The 25938-nt window shown below is 45.9% G+C and overlaps 1 protein-coding gene across 5 annotated transcripts in view; it reads right to left on the reverse strand.

Annotated features, from left to right (window-relative positions):
• The window catches only part of LOC130598362 (high mobility group protein HMGI-C-like), a 130974-nt gene that overhangs the window by 8955 nt on the left and 96081 nt on the right, over window positions 1–25938 (reverse strand). The window contains exon 1 of one of the 5 annotated variants that reach the window (XM_057407714.1): window positions 13764–13901. The exons of 1 other annotated variant lie outside the window; for it this stretch is intronic. The gene's annotated coding sequence lies outside the window, so the exon portion shown is untranslated. Of the gene's footprint in view, window positions 1–6036; window positions 6523–13763; window positions 13902–25938 lie in introns of those variants that run through there. 3 more of the 5 variants (XM_057407716.1, XM_057407715.1, XM_057407712.1) reach the window with 3 other exon arrangements.

Raw genomic sequence — 25938 nt, forward strand, 5'->3', positions numbered from 1 at the left:
CTTCTGTCAGTAACTCTTACCACAGAATAAATAGATGAGAAAAGCATGGCTGGGAAAGCAACATCATTGTTTGCTTAGGGAAGCAGGAGTATACGGACAAACAATGCATTTCTACCTTTTGTACATTGCCTTCTTCTCACCTAGACACTACAGGTGTAGTCAGCCTTGCCTTTAGAAGCTCTTCTACCTCCACCCAAGAAATGGCTTCTGCAGCTCTTTGCTCTGTTTTGTTTCTGCTTTCTCACTCGTTAGATGGACAGTGACAACAGCGTGCTTAAACAGCTCTTTGTCCCATCAGCCTCCAGTGCTGCTGCGTCCCTCTGGCAGGCTCCACCTGAGGCAATGAAGGCACTATTGCAAGCAAGAGCACAGATGCACCATGTGTGAGTGCCTCTCTAAGAGAATGCTGGAGGGCAGAAGCTGGGCTCAGCTCCAGCTCATGCACGAGAACCCTACCTAGTGACCTCCCTGGATATACCTTTGTGCGCACTGTCGGGATGCAGCTCACAGGTGCTGCTGCACACTCAGCTCCTCTATCAAAGCCTCTGCTCAGAGGTTGATGCAAAGAGCAGAACTCAGGTCTGTGAATTCAGGCTGCAGCTGGAGGGCAGACAGTTAGGAAGAAACCCTTTGTACTTGCAAGACACGCACAGTTGCCAGCAAGGCCCTGAGAGACAAACGTGAAACACGTCTGCAGTCGCTTTGAGAGAAGAGCTCTGCTTTTAGAAACTGTTCCCAGAGCTTTGTAGTTTGATCAGATGCTCAAGTTCCAAAGATGAGAGGGCTTTAACTGAGATAATAGGATCTTAGAATGGTTTGGGTTGGAAGGGACCTTAAAGATCATCTAGTTCCAACCCCAACAGATATCCTGCCCCCTGGTCCAGTTACTGTTTTCTGTGTCTGCATTTACTGCTCAGAACTAGGGGCTCAAACAGGCTGGTGCTGGCATCTGGGGCTGGCCGAGGCAAGAGGCAGTCACTGATACACACGGACCCTGGACTGCCTGAGGAGCAGAGAAGCTTTACCACCTCTTCCTAAAGGCAGGTCTACTCCAGCTCTGGCTCCTGCTGCACACATCTGTGGCTGGATCAGCCCAGAGTGCCGCAAAGGTGGCTTGAAGCCTCCTGAGCCTGAGACTCCCCTCAGCTCCCAGTGGAGAGGGAACAGACATTGCCATAGGAATGGACATGTGTCAGAGCGCTGTCCAAGCCAGGTCCCTGAAAAGAGATTAAGGCTGCTTTGGCACAGCTTCTCCCTATGGATCACAGTAATGTGAAAGCACAGGCTCAGCACTTCTTGGAATTCAGATCCTAATGCTAATACAGGGAAACGAGTTATGGAGAAAATACAAACACGTCCTTGAAAAGTATCATACCCATGTTTCCCCCTGTTTTTCCATGGTGATGGCTGAAGCATAGGGAATGGGATGAATGATGGGCTATGGCAAGTACTGTCAAAGATAACAACTGATGTGGTTGTATCTGGGGGAGGCTGTGCAGACAGGAGGGCTCAGTGAAGTGTTTGTATTTCCTTTTTCAGTCTCAGATTGCACTATTTGCTTGGCCACCTCAGGCTGGACACACAGAACCTGAGAATATCACTGGCAGGTGCAGCAAGAAAACTTCCAGCCTTCGCTCCATATCCTAAGAAAACACATCCACTGAAGGCATTGCTCTTAGTGAAGCCACCTCTCTCGTGGGCTCACTGGAACTGAAACCCGCATTAAATCCCAATTGTGCATCACAGCACAGAGAATTCATTTTCCCCCAGATGCAAAGAAAGTCAGTTCTTGCACAACGACTGTTTCCTAAATCTTGCTACACTGATACACTCTACACTGTCTATCTGGCTAGCTCTCTCCAGCCAGGACTGCAGAGAAATGCACAGACTGCCAGGAGACAGCAGTGTCTTTGGACAGCTCTCTTCCACCTTCCCATCGCCAAGCACATGCTTCTTGAAGCCTGGTGCAGAGAGGAAAAAAAGCCACAAGCAAAGCTATACAAGCATCACTCCTTGGGGCTTTTGTAAGCTTTATGTGACTCAATGTAAGATACCTACAAAGCAAAAGCGCTCACTGCAGTTCTACTTCAAATTACTCAACAATAGTTTTTATATATATATAAAACCCAATCAATATTGAGTCCCGGAGTCACTGCACTCCCTGCTGGGAGTGGAGCCAGCAGAGCTTAATTCCATTCCTATACACTATCCACAAGGGCACAAGACCTGTCCAATGCTTGTGAACCTTAGATCACCTTTATGAGAGCCATATGCAAAGCTTTGCAAATGATGCAGACATGTGAATACCATGGTTTTGGGAGAAACATCACCTAAACCGAAGCACCTCCTGTCCCAGAAGCTTTCCCAGGCTCCTGGCAGAGGACAGGGGATTCTCACAAGCACATTACACCTGACTTAGGTGCTAAGTTGTACAAAGCCAGTTTTTCCACCACACCTAATTCCCAGGAAAGAAAAGCTCCTCCTGGGACAGTGTAGTTGTAGTTTGACACAGGGTGTTGAATAGTCTTCATGGGGGACTTTTCCCTTTCCACAGACTACAGAGGAAGCCTCAGGGTCAGCTTACTGACTTGGCCAGGTAAACAGCAGAACCCCATCCTGTTTCCTCAGGGCGGTTAAATTTGATGCTATGTCCTTGGGAGAAATACAACATGAGACAGGAATGCTTGGGACATCAGACTAAAACCCCCAAACTGTGGGCCTGATTCACAGCAAATGCTGCCAGCAAATGATTGTCTAGCTGCAGTGCCCACGTACCAGACACAAAGCCTTTTCAAAGCATAATAGGAGTGTGATTGTGAGAGACCCTTCATTACAGCCTTAACTCTGCCGCTGTCTCTATAATAATAGGGAAAAATACCCACAAAGCACAACTCCCACTTATGAGCACAGTGCCATTGTTCTGCTGCCACATGTGACAAAGCAAACCCAGGGTAACTTCACCCATGTGAATGTGGTCACTCCTCAGTCTCCCTGTGAAAGGGGGGAGTGGGAAAATTGGCCTAAGCCCCGCATAAGCGGAGGAGGATAAAAGACTTTGTCAGTCAAGACATCTAAAGAAGAGGCCTAAGAAAGCCAGGCAGAGAGAACCCTTTCATTCCAATAACTGCAGCAACAACGATCTGCACCCACATGATGAGAAATCACTTTCACCTTCCGAGAAACCCAACGCTCAGGGCTGCTCACGTCTCGCAGCAGATCAAGAAATAACACAGCTTGTTGTGGTTCCCCAGGGACTGCTCCACCAGAAAAGCAGGACAGCCAGTGCTGGAATACCTCCCTTGGGAAAGCACAGTGGTAGGGACACTGCCACCTCTTGTGCCAGATTTTTCTGTGAAATAAGGAACTTAAAGGCTGCTAAATGAAGCTTGTGGCAGCAGCAGGTAACTGCCACAACCTCATAAATCACATCAGAAAACCAGAAATAACTTCTCTGGGTGATTTCCCTAACTACTGTGAGTAGCTAAGTCTAAGCCATCTCTGGTCTCATGCTTAAAAGTCTCCTAGTTCCTCGCCTGTGGGTTTTTTTTTCCAATGAGCAATTTACTGTCATTGGTGATGCAAGGACAAGAATCCCCCATCTCACCTGGCTGAACAAGCCAGGGTGTTCCAGTTTCTTGGGATGCAGTCATATCTCCTGATCATTTTGATTAGCATTGAAACCCTTTGCCATCTGAGCTCAACACTGCTGAACATAAGGACCCTTATTCTCAAAGCTATTTTAGGGCAGCTTAACCTGTCACTTACCTGGGAAGCATGAGCCAAGCAACAGGTCAGCGGGAAAAATTCAGTTCCTGTGTAACATCAATAGCAAGAGTTTCCAAACAGATGCAACCAGCAAGCAACTCCACCACCTCCAGCATATCCTGACTGATAAAATACCCAGCTCAGAACACAGAAACTATTTAAGCTTACAGAGGATAAAACAAAATACAGGAACCATATGTGCTTCCATGCTCTGCATCAGTGCTAGGGACCAGCTCGAGGCCTGAACAGGAGCTTCAGTAGCTCTGCCACCAGAGTTACATTTCCACCTCTGCTGTAGAGTGGAACCCTAATGAAAGCGCCTTCATGTGTTTCAGTTCCCCTTCCACAGTAGGTCCCTGACTACTGAGCTCTGCTGGTGATGGGGCTGCGGGGAAGAACCTGAGTGAGACAGCAAGGTAGGAAGGTGCTACCACCTGGGACAGGAGCTTATGGACTAAAGACCTACCTTCTGACAGCGCTAGAAGCTTTTATACATTAAAGACATGCACAGCTACATGGGAAAAAGACTGTGGATTCCTGAATTTCAAGTATTGATGTAGACATGAATAGTTTCATATTTCCCAGATCCTGAGCACCCAGCTTCAGCACAACATCAATATGCTGCTGCAAGAGCACTCTTAGAATCATAGAATAGTTAGGGTTGGAAAGGACCTTGAGATCATGCAGTTCCAACCCCCCTGCCGTGGGCAGGGACACCTCACGCTAAACCATCTCACCCAAGGCCTCGTCCAACCTGGCCTTGAACACTGCCAGGGATGGAGCATTCACAACCTCCCTGGGCAACCCATTCCAGTGCCTCACCACCCTAACAGGAAAGAATTTTCAGTGGTGAGGCACTGGAATTGGTTGCCCAGGGACATTGTGAATGCTCCATCCCTGGCAGTGTTCAAGACCAGGTTGGATGAGGCCTTGGGTGATATGATTTAGCGTAAGTGTCCCTGCCCACGGCAGGGGGGTTGGAACTTGATGATCTTAAGGTCCTTTCCAACCCGAACTATTCTACGACTCTAAGAGGGGTCTGGAATCTGTTCCTGACTCTTATCTTGGGCAACTCATGCAGTCTTTCTCCGTTTCACATTTGTTGTCTATAAGACTATGGAATAGCACTGGAAGTATTAACACTTGCACTCAACCTGGGCTACAGGGACTGAAAATTAAGTCATTCCTATTTGTAGAGTAACACTAAGGACTCCCAGCAGAGAACAGAGCAAGGCATTATAAGTAGGCTGCACCAGCAGCCTCCCCATGTTGTCATGTTCAGGAGCGCAAAGGAGAGGCTGTCACAACTCATGAAATACAGGCCAGGATCAGCCACATCCTGCTGAGCAGCACAACACACCCTCACCCTCTTCCCCCAGGAAGCCGAAGGCTCGTGGGACCCATCTGGCCAAAGGTATAAGGTTGAGTTCCCTGCCCTGGAAGCCTAGCACAGAGCGGCACTGGAGTGCGAGCCGGGGTTCCCAGAGGTGCTAAACTGCACAGCATTTCCCATCCACTCCCAAACCAGAGCAGGGAGGGCATATGGGACCCAGCTCACCATCTCTGTCCAAGGAAACTCAGGTACCAAACTCAGTACCCCAAATCCTGAGGCCACTGCCTGAGGTCTTAGACACCCTTCCAGCACTTCTCCCCAGAGTATCAAGCCAGATAAGTGACAATGCCTCTGTGTGGACTGCAGACTCATTAAGAGTCTGTTAACATTTTCCCTTGGGGAACTTGCCCAAAGACTCAAAGGTTTGCTAAAGGTTTCTTCCTTTTCTTAAAGTCATTGTCCAGACACTTTCACCAAAAAGCAAGTTCCCCAAGCACTGCACAGTTAGATCAGGGGAGAAAAAACCACCAGTATTCACATAGAAATGAGAGGATAAGGAGAAATCTGTGGTTACTAAACCAAAATTCACAGTCAGCTTTTACTTCAGATAGCACCATGCCTTGCTCCTCTGTGCAATTACTGTCTTGTGCAGCCTAACTACTGGCATCTGCAAAACACTGTCCACTTGCACAAAACCAGGAAACGGCCCTCTGTGCTTCCTGGTGAGGCACCAGGAACCAGGCTTTTGGCACCTGGCTCAGGGACATGCAGGACACTCAGTTTTGTGCCGCTACCTACTTTCAAACCAAGTCTTTCTCAATCCCGAGACACAATTTATTAACCCCTGTGCCTTAATAATCTGCAGCATCCTGCAGATGAGCTTTGCATATGCATTTCAAACACAAGCTTGCTAATGCGGAAAGAAAGGAGCACGTTACCTGTTGAGAAGTTGGGCAGCACCACTTGACCCGACTGCAGCAGAGCCAGCAGTGAAGGCAGCAGAGAAAGACAGAGGTACCCAGGTGCTGACTCCCTCTTTGCTGGAGAGAAGCCGCTAACCGAAGTCTCTGCACACATTCATTTCAGGAGCCTTACAGTGAGTCGAACTCTCCTTATTGCGCTCCCAGTTAGTGATATGGAGAGCAGCATGAGCACTGCCAGCTATCTCCTTCTGATGGCAGTCCTGAGTAGTGACAGCAAGTGAAACCGAGCTCACTTCAATCGCCTGGAATCTCACACTCAACTAAAAGGAAGATAAATCCCCTACCAGAGCACTTACACCAGGCAGCTCGTACCACTGCCCTGCTTCCTAGAAATAAGGCCAGCTTCCAAATGTGAACTGAATGATCTGAATCAAGGGGACAGATCATTTCATGGGCTTCCCACCTTACAAATGCTAGCAAGAACCATGCTGACGCTGTTTCAGGAAAGAAAAAAAGACAGAATAAAGAAACCCCAAAGAGGTAGCCGCAGGAAGGCTTGTGATGATAAAGCAGTTATTAATCTGAGCACAAAATGCACTCGGGGCATTTACTATAAGCCACAAATGGGAAGCCTACTTCAGTTGAGCATAACTGTATTTCAAAAGGAGATGTTGCATGGCTCTAAGTTAGGTATACTATACTAATTATGTGAACAACTATTAGAGCTGGCAAAAGTCCCTACAAGTATTTTGCAAAGGAGAATGAAGACTTTTTCCATGACTAAGCCATGTATGTTGGGGTTTTGGGCACATCACCATTAGCAAAACCAGAGAGTTAAAACATCTCAATCTGTACCTGGAGAAAACCCATTGCATTATGTTAAGAAACAAAGTCTGAGACTCTTCTTTATGTCAAGTAGTGAACTGCTTACAGAAATAATACAATTGAGTAAACTGAAGGCATTTCATTTTTCCCTCAGAGCCGTCCATATAAGATTTGCAATCACTTGAGTTTCTCAGCAATACCCAAAAAGGTCAGTAAAGCACCTAATTCACTTACTGCACTCTGGAAAACATGTCTCCACCTTATTAACATGGGAGTGATGATCTCCTGGTTAAAGATGTACATGGGGGCTCCAGAAATGCATCCAGTTCTTGGGGCTGCCATGTGCTTCCTCCGTGATGCCAGGGAAGTCACCTTTTTCCTTTGTCCTCAGTTTGCCACACGTGAAGGGGGGATAACACACAAACCCAGTAACATCTTGCTTATTTAGACAACATTTTCTTTGGGAAGAGATATATTTTCCACCATATAATTACACAGGTCTTAAGCAAAGTGGCTTAAGACTTTATTTGGAGCTCCTAACTGCTAATAAAACAAAATCAGCATGAACTGTTCAGAAAAGCCTTTGACCACCCCTGCAACAATGTCTAATCCAACAATTAGAGTGTATGAATCCAAGTACCTGAAAATTATTATCTATTAATCTAAATGCTTAAACACACCCAACATATCAGAACTCCTCCTGCACACACTCTGCTGTATCTATGGAAATACACAAACTTTTTATTATTAAATAATAATTTGTATTATTGTATGTTATATTAATATATTGTATATTATATTAAAAACATTTTCATATTGTTTTCTTAAATATCACCAGAGACAAAGCAGGATGCATGATGCACAAAGAGGGCAGAATCATAATGACTAAGTCAGAACTTGAGTTGTTGCGCTTTGCATGTGAAATGAAGAAATCTGCCCTTCATACAAACACTTCCTGGCAAGGAAGTATTGACCTTAATGAAACAGTACTAAAGCAGAGATAGTTGACTGCTACAAGTGCTAAAGAGCATTATTAATATTGTGGGAATTAAACGTTTAGTTAGGAAATGTCAGATATAAAAATGGCAAATGGAACCCTATTTAATCTTTATTGGGCATATATTGGAGGATAGTGTCTTTAATTTAATACCCACACTTCATAATTTCATTAACATTTAAGGCCAAGAGAAACGATTCCATCATTCTGTATATAAATGTCATTTCATCATTATCCTTGGCATGAGCCCAGAACTCTTATACTTGATGGAAGCGTGAGTCCCAGAAAATCACGTGTTCTTGATTTAAAGACATCATGGGATGGAGAACGTACCACTACCCTTGGACACGTGTTGTGGTGGTTAATCCCTTTTAAAAAGGGTGCCCGATTTACAATTGGATTCGTGTGCTTTCAGATTGCAGGTTCTTATCTTACTTCTCTGTGATAAGCACCCAGCCTACCTCTTCCCTACCTCTTCCCTACCTCCCCTGCTCAGCGATACTTTACCCTGTTATCAAGTCCACTCACACTATTCTTCTAAAAAATTAAATAGGCTGAGCTCCTTAAGCCTCACACTGTAAAGCTTTAAACAAAACCAACAACAACAAACCAAGCTCTCATCTTCAAATATTAATACCTTTCAAGAGGGTACCAAAGCAGCATTGCCCTGCTTCAGTAGCTGCCTTGACCTCCATTAAACCAGGGGTAAAATTAATTCCTCTTTTCCACTCCTGTAGTTCAACAGCCAAGGATCACAGAAGCCCTTTAAGAACACAAAATGTTTTCTTCTACAGCATTCCCATTCATGGCACAAGCTGCCCCTTCCACCCAGTAAACACTGCTGTTTCTTTTTACTCTTTTGTCTAGTTCTTTACTACTGTGTGCAACCCTCTTTCAGAAAGTCAAGTTACCTGTTCCCCCCTGGACTTTACAACAGTGGTCCTTACCACCCCATTTAACTGCTTTACAAACATGAATTAACCAATGGGTCTGTTGCCACTCTATGGTCTGATAGCAGCTCCTTGTTTTGTGAGGAAGGAAAATTAAGATCAGTATCTTTAGACATCAATATCAAGGTAGGATATTGTCAGCAAAACAGTTTAAGCATGTGCTGATTCCATCCAGCTATGTACGTGAAGATACTATCAAAGCTTTCCTTGACAGACTGTTCCCTGTTCCCCCTACCCCTGCAGTCAGGATTTCTTCCCCTGGGCAGCCTCAGTGCCAAGAGGCAAGCCCTGAAAGACAAAGGTTTGAGCTGCCTGTTTTCAGTGCACACCAAACCAGCAGAGTTCTGCCCTAAACAGAGACTGGATCCTGGTTGTCAGATGCAGAACAGGACTACCCCAACATTGTCTATCCTGCTTCTGTCCCCAGAACACCTCAGAGAAGCTGCTGTGGTAGAGCAGCTTCTGGCCAAGGGCTGAAGCCTCTTTATAACTGTAATTTCTCTTTTGGAGGTCCCATGATGAACAAGCATGAGTTGGACCGATCAGCAGGAAAGCAGCAGCAGTCAAATCCAGAGGACAGGAGTGTCAAAGTTGCAAGGTTTCCGCTCCTGACTGACTCGCTGAGATACTGATGTCCTGAGAGGGTTTTGTGTGTTTGCAGCAAGACTTGCTCTACACAAGGGCTACCTTGTGCCTGCAAGAACCAGTTTCCTATAGAAAACATGCAGTGTTTTTACCACAATGCAGTGCATTCCTACTCTTTATCATCACTCCTCCAGAAACCAGCATGATACACGTAGGCTAACACCAGCTGTAGATTCATTTGTGCCTAATCCCTTTCTGTTAGACAGATGTATATGAAGAGCTTCATTCACTGCTATCCTGATCTTGTCAGAACCTCTCATGTGCACAAACCTCTATCTCCTAAGCACTATGAAAGTAGCTTTCATTACAATTGTTCTATACATGCTTATTATTCAGGCTGTATTAATGAATATTGCAATTGGAGATTAGGCTGCGATGTGATTTCCATAAGATAAGAAACAGATTTGCCATGCTCTATTTTACCATTGTAATGGAAGTGGGCCCCATAATACTGTATTTTTTAATTCTCCTATTATGCTCAGCAGCAATTTGAACTCTTTGGATGCTGCAGCATTACAAAATCTCACTTTGAGAAAGTTGTGGACGTGCTGGAAGACCTCCAAAAATCAAAGGCTTAGAAAACATGGCCTGTGAGGAAAGGCTGAGGAACAGGGTTGTTAAACCTAGAGACTGGAGAGCAGAAAGGATACAATAATGGGTTTCAAATGCACAGAACAATGCGCTATCAAGGCAAGAATAATGTGTGGATGGGATAAAAAGTCAATTTGAATGCAGAAGGGAAAGTCAGGTTGAACATTAAGGAAAGCCTAATGACTTAATGGTCAGGACTGCAAGGTAGTGGAATAAACTATAAGTTTGTGGAGCCTCTTCCCATGGAGAAGCTAAAAATGGGTCTCACACATGTACTAGGATTAGCACGGATGGTAATAAGGCTCCCCCTAGAAACGAAGTGTGTTTAGCAACTTCTTGGGCTGCCTGCCAGCTCTTTTCTATGACATTAAGTTTCTAATCAGGCTGCTCTTAAGTATGTTCATGCAGAACTGTATCTATCAGAAGGCCAGAATAGGCAACTCACAGGGACTAGAATTAATTTCTGCTTGTTCTCCATGGCTGCAAAATCTCCTGAACTGGCTGGGTGTCACTTTAGAGTCTTTGGAATCCAGCTGCTCCTGCAGCTACAAAGCTTGTGATTCACACTGGGGAAGCTAAAGGATACTTCACTATTTCAGGCCCAAAATGCTGTCAATTAATTACCAGAGGTGGAAGAATTTGGCTCTTGCAATGGGAAGGATGAATCCTGGTGAAGCAACACCATAAATCCTAGCACCTGGTAATAAGGCTGACCCTTTTTTACCTTTCTAGTAGGAGTCAGCTACTGCTCCTGACAACGTGCAGACAAGGAAGGTGGGACAACTGAGAATAAGAAGAGAAGAGGGAACAGCTTTGCTGCAGGCAAGAAAGGTGCAGTTAGAACTAGAAAGAGCTCACACCTTGCTCGATAAAGACATGTGGAGACATTGCGAATGATGGCCTGGAGGTGGTCTCAAAGGACCTTTGTAACACAAAATGAACCTTCCACCAGGAGACAGCTGCGTATGAATAAGGGCTAGATCCCAGTGGGAAAATAAAAGCTGGATAATTCTCATCTGTGAGCAGAGGCAGCCAAGAGCATTAGCAGAAAGACCCATGGCAAGCAGCCCATATCAGAGGACTACCCCTAAGATGTGGAGCGGGAAGGCTACGGCTGGGGAGCACAGCCTGGCAGGTGTAGCAAGCAGCATCCCAAACACTGGGGGTTAGGTGTACATATGGAGGAAGATGTATGTTTCTGTGGGAGGCAGCTCAGGCCCATGATTATCCATTAGGCTGCCATCCAAAGGATTAGCACAGCAACACTGCACAAAGGTGGAGCGTTTAAAGGAAATGCAGTAGGTCCTCAGGAAGCCATATTTACAGCTTCCCAAAGCTTCTTTGCTGGCAAGAGGATTTTACTGGCATCCCAGCTGGAAGGTCCAAATTTCTGTAAGAGAGAGGCAGTGCAAGACAGACAAAAACCTGTCTTTTAAACTTCTGAAGTACGCCATTCTGAAGACTGCAGCACACATCTCAGGAAGACCCTTACAGTGATTGCGTTCTTATCCCAGTGCTCCTCTAGAAAGTTACCAGGTAGATAAGAGGCTGGTGTGTCCTAGCAAGAGAATCAGAGGAGTGTCCCAGGTGCTATGTCAAGTAGATTTATGCTAAAGATACAACAGCAGTGCACATCGTGCTTCCTCCCAGTTTTCCAATGCGTATCTCATGTGCAGCTTCAAGACACCGTTGCTTGAATCCTTTTAGGCTTTGGAGGACTTAAAGGGTGAAGCTCACATGCACTTCTAAATGCTACCAAATTGCTTATGATCCAGCTGAAGAACTCCTGAAGTCAGACTATTTTGGAAAGACGTCTGCAAAGAACCAATAAGCACGCTGATGGATTAGCTGCAGAGCCAGTGCCAGGCTTAGAGCACAGGTACAGCCTACAGGCTATGCCCCTGGCAAGGTGGTTCCTGCTCACTGTTTTCTTTTCTGTTCAATCTTATAACAAACAGCAGAGCTTCAGAAGGAAGTGCTCCCTTCCTCAGAGCAGAAACAAAGCAAACTAGCCACAGACTTAATATTTAAGGAGCTAAAAAGCATTGAAAAATCAAGGACCGAGGTGTTAGACCTACTCAGTAAAGCCAAATGAACGGGTTATGAGGATGCCAGGACAGCGCACTGAGAAGAAGACTGTAGTCTCAGCATGAGCACTGTGGGGTGCAGAATGCATGCTGTAATAGAGGAATGATCACAGTATCACCCCAGCTCAGGTACGAGAAAGCACAGCCCCAAGTCCCTGAACTTGTGTTGCCCATGCCTGAGACAATTTGCAACAGATTGTTTGGAGAAAACTGCAGGACATGGTATATTATCTGTATGTGTTCTGTCCTTATCCCTTTGCTTCACTATTCCTTGAGGAAAGACATGAGTTAACACACAACTGGAAAAAGAACACATTTTGCCTTACCTTTGTCAAAAGGCTATCGGGAGGGAGAAGGGAAGGAAACCGAATAGACAAGTAAAACACAACTGCCTGAAGTGTCGCTCCTTTACCTGCAGAACCCAGCTCCTGGGGAGAAATCAGGAACACCTCCATTAACTTCAAAGAGCTGCTCTTTCAAACCCTCCGCGCCAAGGATGACGTTTTCTGTGTCACCACACAGTGGCACTCTCCCCACACATTTCCCGGAGGTAAATCTGCAGGGTTTTATCCCCCAGTTACCAAGTTACCCATGAGCATAAATGCCGCTGAGCAGCCAGGGTTTCCAGAAGCTCCTAGCGACTGAAACACATGCAGTTTGGAACCGGCAGAGATGGTTCAACACCTGCTGTGACAGCACAAGGTTGAGCTGCCTGCAAGTTGTTAGAAACCAAACACTAGAAAAATCTGGTTTAAAAATTGCTGGTAAACCTTTTTTTAGGATCCTTTGGTTTGGTTCCTCCCATTTTCTTAGAGAATCATGGAATCTCTGCACACTTGACTTACACTTCAGCACTCCGGTTTCACCATTTTAAGATCTCGGGTTCTTCATGCCACTTCTGTCTTCCGTAACTCTGGTAGCACCACTCTGAACTCTGCTAAACCATTTACTCTCCATGGCTTCCCCAAGGAAAAGCCCCAGGGGCTCCCAAGCAAATAGACATCCACCAAAACACCTCTCTGCTGGGCACACTTCACATGTGGATTTCTTCAGGGTGAGAATAATGGTGTGTTGGTAGGACTGAAGCAGGGAAACGGGACTAGGCAAGGGGAAGTAATGGAAAAGCAGGATGAGTCAGAAAAGAGCCATTCATCCAGGCTCTCCTGATAGGCGCCGATTCTTCTCAAGTGCTGAATGTCCAGGGACAAACACAAGCCTTAATCTTTATGACCTAAACATTACACACAGCTCTCACACAGAGGCAAGGTATCAGAGCTGATTCAGTAATGAGGCACATAAAAGAGAACATGATGTGAAGTTTTGCTCAGCCCTCCTAACAGACCTTTGGATGGGGCCATGTGCCAGGTGGGAGCTGGCCTGCTGGTGATAAAATACCTGTTCACCCCAGTGCAGTCCTTTAAGCCATGGACTGATTGTTTGGGATTTGCAGAGAGCAACTCCGGTGTATTTAGCCTCCAGTAAGACAGGCTAAAGATGAATATGCAGGTGCTCTGAAGCACACCTTGATCCTGCCCCTTCCAACCTTCTCACTTTCCCAGCTCTTATGAGAGGTCTTGTCTATGGTGACAGAGATGACAAAGGGGAGTCTGTAAGTAATGGAAAACATGGCAATAAAGCATGCAATACCTTCAAAGTACAAAGGGAAGAGAGGTCTCCACAAAGGATCCTATCCATTTCTGGCTATTTCTGATCAGCCTCCACCTTTCCAGCTGACAGTTCAGATGAGCTGGGCTAGCTGCCAGTTACCCAAGCAGAAGAAACCCAGATGCCTAGAGAGATCAAAAGGATCACCATACATATATGCATAAGCTCTAGTGACAGTGACTCATCTGGGCGAGGAAACTCCCTCCACAGCCAATCCTCTGTCTGCAGGCTGCGTCAGAATAGTGAATCCATCACTGCATACAGAATTTTACCTAGGAAGACTGTGCCTTCCCTCTTCAGAAAAGAAACTCAAGTAGGAAAGCAGTATCCCTTAGGGCAGGTGATTCCATTCTACATGAGGAAAATCACCCTATAGAACATAAGAGTTAAGAACAATCATGATGGTTCAGGCCAAGATTTTCTTTGGAAAACCCTTGTTCTTGCCTAGGGGAAAACAATAGGCAGTCCCTACCCATGCTCTACCATCTTTGCTCTACTTCTCAGTCATGTCTCCTCCAAGCTGAAGACAACTTCTCATTCAGTCCTATATAGATGCCATTCTTGGAGTTTTCCCATGTCTAATGTACTCCTTGAGGATGAAGAAAACAAAACCATGTTTTGTGTGTAAAGTGAAAGCACAGCAGGCTTTCTTCATTAAAAAAAAAACCAAACTAACCCAAAATCGAACACAGACACACACTGCAACACTGCAAGTGTTCCTGGTTTATGTTTCGGGTTCCTTCTTTATTCCTTTCCCCGGCAGCATCCTTCCACTGGGGTAACTTTTCTCCCATTTTCTCCTGCCTTGTTTCCTATCTCTTTGCCAATTATTTACACATCTCAGGACCTTCTCTCCTAGGCAGTGCCTGCTCAGGTTCCCAATAAGGGCCAGAAGTCTCACAGCAGTCTGGTAGGGGCTGTTGCACTCTTACCCACACACTTTTCAAAGAACTCTGAGAGATTTGGAAGACAAACCTCTTGCCTATACAGAAATCCCATTGACTCTTCCTGAACTGATTGTGTTTATCTCATTGTCAAATACATTTTTCTCTATTGCAGCTCCTACTGGTTTATGTTCTACACATGTCAGGTTACCACCAACCTGAAGCCTCCCAAAACCTTTTTGTTTTACAAGACTGATGCAATATTTACCCGTCCTCCATGCTGCAGGTGCCAAGAAATCTTTAAGAGAAATGTTCCACACTGCCTTTGGCAATGCAGCTCGTTCATCCTTGAGTTCCTCAGACGTCAGGTGAAACCTCCCAGTCCTGGCAATCTGTTAGCGTTCAATGCTGCCCAAATGTTGGCTTCTGGATCCAAACCACAGATGTGTTTTGCCAACGTATGTTCTGTGACGGGGTGGGGGAGCAAGAAGTTGCTATCGACACCCTCACCAAGCAGATAGGGGATAGAGCTCAGAATGCAAGGTCTAGTGAGAGCAGGTATAAAGCCCCCCATACACCCTCCGACACAAGCCCCTCTCGCATACCCTATTGCAAGAGAGCAGACCTCAGTGCAAATGTCGTTTACTTTCACTGTTATTTCTTGAGTACAGTGACCATTGATTAATGGAGTCTATTTGCCCCATTTCTCTTCTCTGACACATAGACCTCACTCATATCCCTTATTCCTAACCTAAAGCCTACCCACACTTTGTTTTCTCCATGTTTCTTTACCAGGGCTTTCATTTTCTCTCTCACCAAGGACTCTGCATGCCCTGCATTTCCTTTTTCTCCACCTCAACTGCCAGGACCACAACTGCTTCCTGTGCTGAGGAACCTCGGCCTCTTTCCCTGTTCTGATCCTAAAAAAACCCCAAACTATCAGTGGCTTTCTACCCAGATACCAGTCTGGAATATTACAGCTGATCAGATGCACTATCCACTGGTAGCTTGTCCCATATAGACAACTTAGAGACAGGCATCTTCTTCCTCTTTCACCCTGCTTCTTTAACAGTCAGGTCAAAACCTCTAACAGTGTTACAGAGATGCAAATAACGCTCCTTGAGATGTATTCATTAACCAGGTGGTTGGTGTGTCCAGGAGTTCAACGGCTTGGGGTTTGAGAGACAGGCTTTGAATTTTGCTAGCAGCGGTGCCATTTCAATCAAGGTAGAATTTAGATTCTACAGATATTAAAAATGGTCAGAAGAAAAGAGTAAAAGGAACTAAAAGAACAATTCTGCAGAAAAATCAACCTGTTTTGAAAGGCACCTCTATTTCGAAACATCATCTCAGCCAAAGGAGGAAATGGAGTCTTCAGTCTGTTACCCAGCTTTGGACCCTGCTATCCCCAGGGAGAAGGGAGAGTCTGAGGCATGAAGCACAAAGGCCCATGGAAGCTTGAAGTGCCCATAGACTGGTTACAATACAGTGTTGAAATTCAGTAGTCTCATGCTAGCAACAAGACTGAATAAAAGAAACCAGTGTCGCAGACTTAGCTGGCTGTCTTGTAGGCTGCCTGGAAGTTGAGCAAAGCTGGCAAACATCTCTCTCAAAGCAATCTGGTTTTCTTATTCTGTCTCCTGTTCCCAGAGAGTTTCCTCGGGGTTTATTAGAAAGCTAATAGCATCTGGCTCTTTGGAATCAAGTTCATCCCTTACTTCTGCAGTATTCACTCGGCTAACTGCTGCAGCCTGATGTCTGGTATCCTGCAGGCCACCAGCAGACAGGGATGGCTTGCTTGAGGTAATGTGGGTAGAGAGGTGATCAAAACAGGAAGGGGCAGAGCAAACCTGACAGCGTGCACGTGGGAGCCATCTAAAAGGTCAAACTCTCTCCTCAAGGACATCAAATGGATAACAGCCTTGGGGTGCATCTGCAGGGCAGCAATTTGCTTAGCTGGCACACCTGTGACATGAGATCCACCTCCTTGTCTGTTTCCCATTCCAGATCCAGGAACTCCTCATCCCACCTTCTCTCCCTGCTCCTACGTGTGCCCATTGGAGAGCCACAGCACAGGCACTTGCTGCAACTCCTCATTATAGCTCAGAATTTTCCATTGCCCTTGAAGCCCTCATGGTTATTAGAGACTCATCGCCTGGGCAAGTGAACTCAATCTTTGCTTTTCTGATTTTCTATTGTCTGTTTATTAGATGGACCCTTTGTGAACTCCACAGTTCACACTCTCCTGTGGTGCCAAGTGTAAAATTAATATTGACTAAAAAATCTGGGCACTTCTTTCTGGCCAGAGAGGAGACATTTGGAATTAATGGGAATGTTACACTGCTTCACACCCACTGTCATCTCTCCGAAACCTCCAACTCCTGCAGCTCATTTCTAATTGCAGGCATTAACTCTTAATGGGTCTTATCTGCTCCGGCTGGGTGGGTGGGTGCCTCAGCCAGCCCAGTGCTCCTGTGCTGGGCTGGCCAAGCATGCCCAGGTCTCACTGGCAGCCAGCAGAAGGGGTGGTGTATTGAGCAGCTGCATGGCTCTTCTATTGCCTTCACATAGCTGTCAGGCAGGCAAAGCCATAGGCTCTTCCTCTTTAAGGATGTCCTAACAATCTAAGGAAGGTTGTTTGGCTGAGAGCTCCGCTGGCACCAAGGGGACACAGCCCAAGCACCACTTTCTACCATGCTGTTGGTGAGCTCCTAAGCTGAGCTGGCAGAGGTGTCTCAGAGCAAGGAGATCATTCTGTCTCCATGGCCTCAGCTCAGCTCTCTGGCTGAGAGGTGAGCAGCAGTGAGTGAGGGGACAATCATGCCAGCTGTGGTAGGTACTGGGGTAAATGGCCTATTTGGTTTACAGCTGAGACCACAAACTTTTTTGCTAAATATCACCAAACAGCCCCTAAAAAAAAAGACTGTATTAACTTTTACCAGCTCTGAAAACTGAGAGGAAGAATCCTGTCAGCTGAGCACAGGCTACAACTCTTAGTGGGGACATCCATGCCAATAAGTCCAGTTCCTATGCATCTCTCCAACATTGCCCTGTTTCCACAGGGAAGTACCAGTATTTTCTAACTGGTGTCAGTGATCCAGCCCCACTGGGCATCTCATCACTCTTGCACACTTTGTGTAACATTGCCACTGCTGTAAAATGCCCCCTCTGGTATGGTATACACATCCACACACACACAGACACACTGAACAGCTGAGCTTCCAGGGGTCTTCCCTACTGCATGCACACTGCGATCCCTGACAGACTGCAGCCAGATCAAAGGGGTGTTAGGGAAACTGAGGCAATGCATCAACCCACCAGAGGTAGAGACTCTTCTCTCACTCAGACTGACTTAGGATCTCAGAGGTTTCGGTTGGGTGTACTTCCACAGGCAGTTATGGCTGAGTGATAGCTTGGGCTTTGCTACTGGTGGATCAAAATCCCCTAAGGAGGTCACGAAACACAGTCCAGGGAGCAAAAGAGGATTAGAGAGATGCTGAACATGTAACTATGATCTCAGACAAAAAGTAATCTTGCTCTTGCATTCCTTGCACACCCTAACCCTTTATAGCCTCTTAAACATATAGAGCAATTATACTGACATAACATCCTTACCACTAGTACCTCTGCGCACTTGCACAGCAAGTGTACGAGGGGAGAGTTTAGACTTTATTGTTATCACTTCAATTAGTGTTACCAAGGTGAAACATTTGGGAAACACTGAGCCAACAACCTCAACTGATGCTCTCCCCTGTTTTCCTGACTTCCATTAACTGTCCCAGCCCATGCTTGCTACAGAAGACTCCAGGATCACTGCTTCTACTTCCAAAAGGAAGATAATACTGAATAAACTTTTATTCTCCAATAAAACTGAACAAATGAAAGAGGCCAGATGTACAAGTCTCTCCTGGTCACATTAAGCACACTGCAGACTTCCAACCATGTTACAGATGGAGGAGTGGTGCAGTATTACTGCACGTATGAGACAAGGGGGGCAACAGAGCACAGACAAGTGCTTGTACCATCACATGCCACTGGATGACCAGGAACAGAGCTCCTACCTCCAGCCATGACAGATAAAACAGAGTTTCCCCCTTTTTAGAAGGGAAGGACACATGGTCTCTAATGCTTCACCTGTGGATACTTCAAATCATTGGATCTGGACAGATTAAAGGCAAACGGCAGTAGCTCAGATGAATATTAGTGTACTATATGGAGCTACAAAAACTGCCAAAAGTACTTGATTTTCAGATCATAGCAGCCATAAAAAAATATGGATCACAGAATGCTGTCAGGAGAGGACAGTGACTGCTTTCCAAATGAAGTGCCAGCTTACGGCAGCTCAGGCACTAACAAATTGGTGCACCTGATAAGCAGGGCAATGTGTAATGAACCCCCTTGCCCAGCACAGCTGAGCTGCTGGTGTACAACCGGATCTGAAGCAGAGCCAGCAGAAGGGTTTGCAGCAGCACAGATCCACATCAGATTCTGTCCTTCCCTCCCTGCGAAGGTGGAACATTTCCAAGTACAGGATTGGCTCAGTTTTCCTCACACCACAGACAACAGCGAAGACCAACAGTGACAGCCTTTGAAATCCTCATCTTGCAGCTTGCAGAGAGGTCTGTAACAGCGAAGGCACAGGGAGATAAAAGCCTTCATGCAGTATGAAGAATTCCACTTTACTTAACCAAAAATTAAAAACCTCATCCTTTGAGACAGACAGGGGGTTCTTCCGTCTCTGGAAGGACCCTAAGGAAATGGGAGAACGTGCACTTCAAGCTCTCCATCTCGTTAAGATAAACCAGCCTAAGGGACAGATTCTTCTCTTGTGTGGCCCCATACAACCTGCCAAGTCAGCTTAGCAACATGGTAGAAGATGGGGTGAGGACAGGCTTACCCAGAGTGCAGCCCATGTGGTCCGAGCAGATCAGCCCTGCGGCACCCCTGACAAAGGCCCTTCTTTTCCCCTTCATCCCTGTACTTCCAAATGCAAGGAAAGTGAAGCTCTGAGAAGACAGATCCGGCCCTTGTGCTAGAGCAACATCTGTCAGTCTGCACATGGAACGTGTGAGCAGTCCCCAGAAATACCAAGCTAAGCACGAGTGGGTGATCGCAGGATCAGACTGAAACACACAGTTTGTCTTGAAATGTAGCTTATGATACACTGCTTCTCCTTCTTCAGATGAAGGCAAAAAAAAGCCATCATGCTCCTTATCTGTGCTTGTGTGAATATCACTACTTCAGAGTGCCAGCTGAAACCTCAGATTGTTTCATTTGCTGATACTTACCTCGGTCTTTCACAAAACAGCCACAATGACCACTATTAGTGTGCCACTTGCCTAAGAAAAATGTAAAAGGTGCATTCTACTTTGCCATTATTTATGACTGTGACAGCAGTAAACTTCTTCAATAACCATTCACTAAGGATCAAGGCATGTTCGAGTTTAAAGCTCTAGATTACAATAACCTTTAAAACCAAATTGTTTTCCTTTGCATTGCTGCAGGGCAGAGTAAAGGTGGTTAAGGTACCTTAATTGCATTTCCATTTCTAGCATGTTTTTAAATCATGCTTGGACTGCAATTCCAAAGGTTCCAAAGCTCCAGTTGGAGGAAGCTGGAGTTTGAACTGCAAAAAAGGGAAAACAAATAAAACCAATTAAGAAAACATGCCCATTTCCTGAAATAAAATCTCAGGCAATCAGGGTGGATGTGACACTCAGCAGTGATGCGCTGCGAAGACAAAGGGGTTAACATCCACACAGCACAGCAAAGGATGGCGGAGCTTGGCTTGATCCAGGAAGCTGACAGAGCATCTTACATCCAAGTGGTCCTGGCACTAAATATTTCACCTTGGCAATCCTACTTCCAGTCCGAAATGGCTCTTCACTAGCTCAGGCACTTCTGCACGGCAACGTGAAGTGCTGGCCCTCCTCGCCGTGCACCCATTCATGCTCTTCCCCCCTCAGAATCACCTGCCAGCTAAAATGAAAACCCAAACATTGCAGCTGATGAGGGCAGGGAGAAGGAGACAGGGAGAAAAGTGCTCCCCTGATTGCTGCAGTTGTTGACACAGCAGGCTGGAGTCAGGTCTGTTGAGTGCAGCCCTGGATGACTCATTCCAAAGTTTTAGTGTGTTAATTCAGAGGGCAAAAATTAATCTGGATTCCCCCGGCTGCAGGTAGATGACAGCATTTTTTGTTCCTTAGATGGGAGTGGTTGCTTCAAACACAGGGGCACTGTATCAGCAAGCCCATTTCTCACCACAGCTTTAATAAGATGTATGAGAGTGCAGCGCTCGCTCTCAATTTGTAGGAAGTTGTTTGAAAGCTGTTCTCTACCTCCCGGGCTCACGTGTGATGTGGCTGGGATTTACAACCTCGGTTAACTTCCGTAGGTTTTCCAATTTGCATCTATTTCCTGAAAGATTCAAGCCTAAGGAAAGTGGATGCTAATGTAGGAGCCTGTATCTGGATTGGTGAAGCAGATAATCCAAGATTAATTTCACCTGACAAAAGGAATCTATTATTACAGTGTCAAACCCCAGTGTGCTGCTTGTAGCTCTCAGCAAGACTGGGGATGTGACTTGGCACCTGTGTTTATGCACACAGGTGTTATTTGAAAGTGCCTAGGGAGCTTGGAGTGATTCTGACAGGGGCAAAAGTCTCTCTGAAAGGAAGGCTGAGAGCATCCTACCTCATTCACCTGGCTTTTGGCTGGCTGGAGCATTGAGCCTGTGTGTGAGACTGCAGCAACTATCAAACATAAAACTATGCTGGCCACTGAGAGGAGGTTCATTAAAACCACAAAGCAGGAGCCTTTATCATCTCTAGCCTGGGTTTGAGGTCCTTCACAGAACCACACACAAGGATCTGACAGGGAGACCCAATGCTCTGCATTGCATACACTCCCGTACCACAGTGGAAAGCATGGCTTAAAAATAAGTTTTTGATGCTCATATAAACTATGGGCCATGAAGGACAACAGCAAATGGGTTCAACAGTCCTTAAGAAAACTATGGAGCAGATCCAATTCCTCACCAAACACAGAGGTCCATTCAAGGAATCAGCCACCTCATTCAGGTCCATGACCTCTGCTGCCTTACACTCATCTCCCATTACATCTTCAGCTTGAGAAGAGATGTTACTTGACTTTAGCGATTATGACAATACTAGCTGCCTCTCTGACACTCTGAAGTGGTTGCTAGCGTGATCTCTATTTCACTGAAGATGTTTTCTTTCATCCAGGCATACCCATGTGCTCATGCAAAGCCTTGAGCAATACTGTCAAGGCCCCCAGTGCCACTCCTGTGTAAAGACAGCAATGCTGACCCCAAAGGCTCTGCAGAAACATATCTCTGTGCTATCCCAGCTGGAGATGGACAGCAGTAGATGAAAGAGCACTTCCCTATACCCTAGCTCACCTCACTGCAACATGGTGGTTGTGGTTTAGGCCGTCCACAGCCAAACACAGGACAATGGTCAGGATGGCTTCAATGGGAACAAGGCTCTCCACGGTTCATGCAGCCCTGGAGAAAGGCACCCAGGGGCTGTTACAACACCCTTTATTATCTGACTGTTGGGAATTGGGCTGTCATCCAAACCCCATGGCATCAAGAAAGACTGGGGAATGCTGAACAACAAGAACTGGGGGAGAAAGACTTCTGGTAGAACACTTGGAGTGAGCATTTTTTCCAGTCACTTTCACCAACCAAACAACGCTGGAGTGGTTCCTTGGTTTTCAGATCAGCTCCCATGTACCACTGAGGTTTCTGAGCTGCACAGCAGCAGCAAACCCATTATCCAGAGGGGAGAACACAGCAGAAAATAGGAGGGAATTGTGGCTCCAGTGAGCTCACTAGCTCTAAACTGTGGAATAGGCAAGCTGCACAACTGGCTCTTCAACACTGGGTACTGGGTGCAGACAATGGCTACCTCCTGGCATCATGCTGGGAACATATCTGAATATATGCACCTATCCTTTAGCAAGGGAACTTGGGCAGGCCCAGAGGACACCCCAGTATATATCAGTAGGATCCCTCAGTATAGATGATCACTGGAAAAGCATTAATGCTATTTGTCACAGATTGTTAGGGTCCATTAAACTTCAGCACCCTCTTCCCTGCAAGCTCAAATACTTCAACCTTCAGAGTAACACAAAGCCTTCGCACAGCCTTCTGAGGGGTGGAAATGACACCTTACCAACCTCTGTATGCAAACAGCTTACACACTGGAGCATAGGATTTATTCATACCCATCTCTGCACGAATAAGTGCCAGACCTAAAGCAATCCATCTTTCAGACTGGCCAGAATGAGCTGGTTCAATGACCTGTTGGGGCAGCAACTGCCCCTTGATGGTTACAGTAAAAGCAAGTCCTGTCTGATCCATGCCCTGAAGATGATCTGAATTCCCCTTGCTTGCCTGAGAGAAGACACAGAGTGATTACAGGGTTAAGCCATCTCTGTTGGGGTCCTAACTCCTCATATATGCCCCATGGTGCAGAAGGAACTTGTCATGAGACATGACACTGTACCTCCTGTCAAACCGCATCAGTCTCCTTGGAAGCCACGACTTGCGGTGACACATCACAACTGCATAAAGATGCAACATGACCAATACTGTAATGATCCCTAAGTCCCAAAATAAATCTTGAGCCTTTGTGCTGGAAGCAACAAAGACCAATGGAAAGAAAACCTCCAAGGACTCTCTTTCACACTGTGGAGAAAGTGACAGCTCAGAAAATAAGCCCTGGGAGCCTTGGAGAGGGCCCAGGAAAGGCTTTTAAAAAGGACCCACAAAAGAAAAAATCACCAGGGTCTGATAGAGATTCTCATCTCCCTGTGTTCAGCTTTCATGTCATGTTAGGTCGAGTCCCTGTCAAAACAAGTTCTTGTTTTGCTGCTGTCAGCACAGTGGGCTTAACGTAGCTTAAGAAAAACATCTCGCATTATTCTTCATACTCCATATATCATCTCCAACAAGGCAGATAGCAGAAAACAAGCTGCTACAGTGCAGCTGATTATTGGTGATCATGTACACAGGCAGGCCCAATGGTGGAAGAATACTACTAAATTTTGCTAAGATCTGGTTTTAGCTATGCAGAGAGGCAGTGAGCAACAACACAGGGGGAGCCTTCGACTCGGGGAAACACCCAGACTATTAACTACAGAACCACAAACAACGTTTTCAGCATTAACAACTGCACCAGGGAGCAGCAGCCTGACAAGTTCCTTTCACATGGTGCCTGTTGTTACGAGGCACTTTAACATGTAAAGATTACCTGCGGTAATTTAAAAGAAGAGTCGGAAGAGTCGAGATGGAACAGACACTGAGAGCAAGTACTGCTATGAAAACTATCAAAGCCAAACCTCTCATTTGGGCTTTTCCCTTCTCAACCCGTTGGGCTGCTAATTTAGTAGAGATTAAGTCACCCCATTCCTCTTAATTATGCCATTTTAGCCAACTCCAGTCCTATGGATGGGATCTGCCTGTGGACATACAGTAATTTACAACAGCTACCGGCTTCAGTCACAGGATGTTAAACAATTACCTGCTTTGTTAATCGCAGGAAAGCAGACATTCTTCTAACAGCATGGCAATAAAAACTTGGGGGATACATCCCCGAAATAACTCATGTCAATGTCCTAAAACATCAGCCATCCCATTTAGGAGAATCCCAGCAGATCTGAAGATGATTTCCCAACACCAAGGTATTCCTGCCAGTGTTTCACTGTGAACATGTATCTATTTTGTTTTGCATATCCACCCTGTGATAATATCTCTTCATCATTTTCCACTGATACTCAAGAAAGATCCTGTACCTCTCTCAGCAGCCAGCATTATAGCCTTCATCCTCTCAGCTGAGACTTGATGGTTCATTTCCTCTGCCCAGACTAACTTCAGATTGTCAGCATTGCCCTGCAGCTCTGTAACAAAAGTACATGCAAATATGCTTACTTGGGCTTGGAATAGATAGCCCCTCATCTCAATTTCCTTATGCAGCAAGCCAGTGGTGATAAAACAGGTTTAAACCACAGCTTAACATTAAACACCCCTTTGTCTTCAAAGCTTCCATGCTAAATTCTTGGTCATTCCCAAAGACATGTTCTAAGTGGTCTTGCCTCACTCCCTAGTGAACAAACTGAATGTAGAAGTGAAGCTTATTTCTCACTGCTTAGTATGGAAAATGAAAAAGTCAGACCTGGCTTGGAAGGGACATTCCATGTTTCCAAGTGCAGGCTCTGCTTCTATTGGTACTCATGTCTTGTAATTGACTAGGAACATCCTAGACAATTAAACTTTTCTCTCCACTGTTCCTATGGGAAGAGCGCTTCACAACTTCACTCTGATGGTCAGAAGCATGCCTCCCATTTGCAGGCTCAATTTGTTGAGGACTGGGTTATACAGTCCTCTTACACTGGCATTTCCCTTCAGCTTCAATAACACAACTCCTTCCCCAGTACCTTTTCTTAGCAGACAGCTCTCTCAGACCCATCAGCCTTTTATTGCTAGCTCCACAGAGCCAAACTTTTAGCATCCCCTTACCAGACAGGGTTTTTCTCCCCCTCCAAAGTAATTCCAGCAGATCTAGTGGTCTTTTCTGTCTCACCAGGGATGACCCATCTCAGTACCCCACCAAGGAAACAGAGCTGGCACAACCAAGTTAAGGTAGGTGAGATCTGAGCACTGCCTGCTCTTGCAGCTAGGGGCCAAAGGACAGATGAAAACCAGCGAACCCAAGTTCACCACAGCCTGCTGGGATGCAGCAGGAGGAAACCAACGTGAGCTAAGGTAGCGTGAACACAAGTGCCCCACACCAAGCAATACGCTGAGCTCAAGCACTCATGGAGGCCCAGTTAACAAAGCAAGCGGAGAATTTCTTAAACACAGAAGCATTCCTTGCCCCCAAAGATGTCACGTTCAGAGAATGGTGGGAAGAAAAGAACCCTCTTCTTCAATCACTCTCTAGCACCTCAATCCCATCGCTGCAGAAGTTCAGAACCACCTCAGATGTACCGAGACAAAATGCCTGCTTCCAGATGTTAGAGACCACCAAAAACAACTCTTCCCTTCTGCCCCAAGAAGAAAAAGTTCACTTTAAGCCAGCCCATTCCCGTGTTCCAGTTTATTGCATGGTGCCAAAGAGCCAAGAAGGCAGTGGAAGTGTCCCTGCCCATGGCACAAGGGGTAGAAGTAGATAATCTTGAAGGTCCCTTCCGCCCAAACCATTCTAGGTTTCTGTGAATAGGAAAGACGTAAGCTGGCTTCAGCACTG

Source organism: Pezoporus wallicus, unplaced genomic scaffold (assembly GCF_028554395.1).
Source record: "Pezoporus wallicus isolate ANWC-B61680 ecotype Strahan unplaced genomic scaffold, APGP_CSIRO_Pwel_v1 contig_3568, whole genome shotgun sequence".
NCBI lineage: Eukaryota > Metazoa > Chordata > Aves > Psittaciformes > Psittacidae > Pezoporus > Pezoporus wallicus.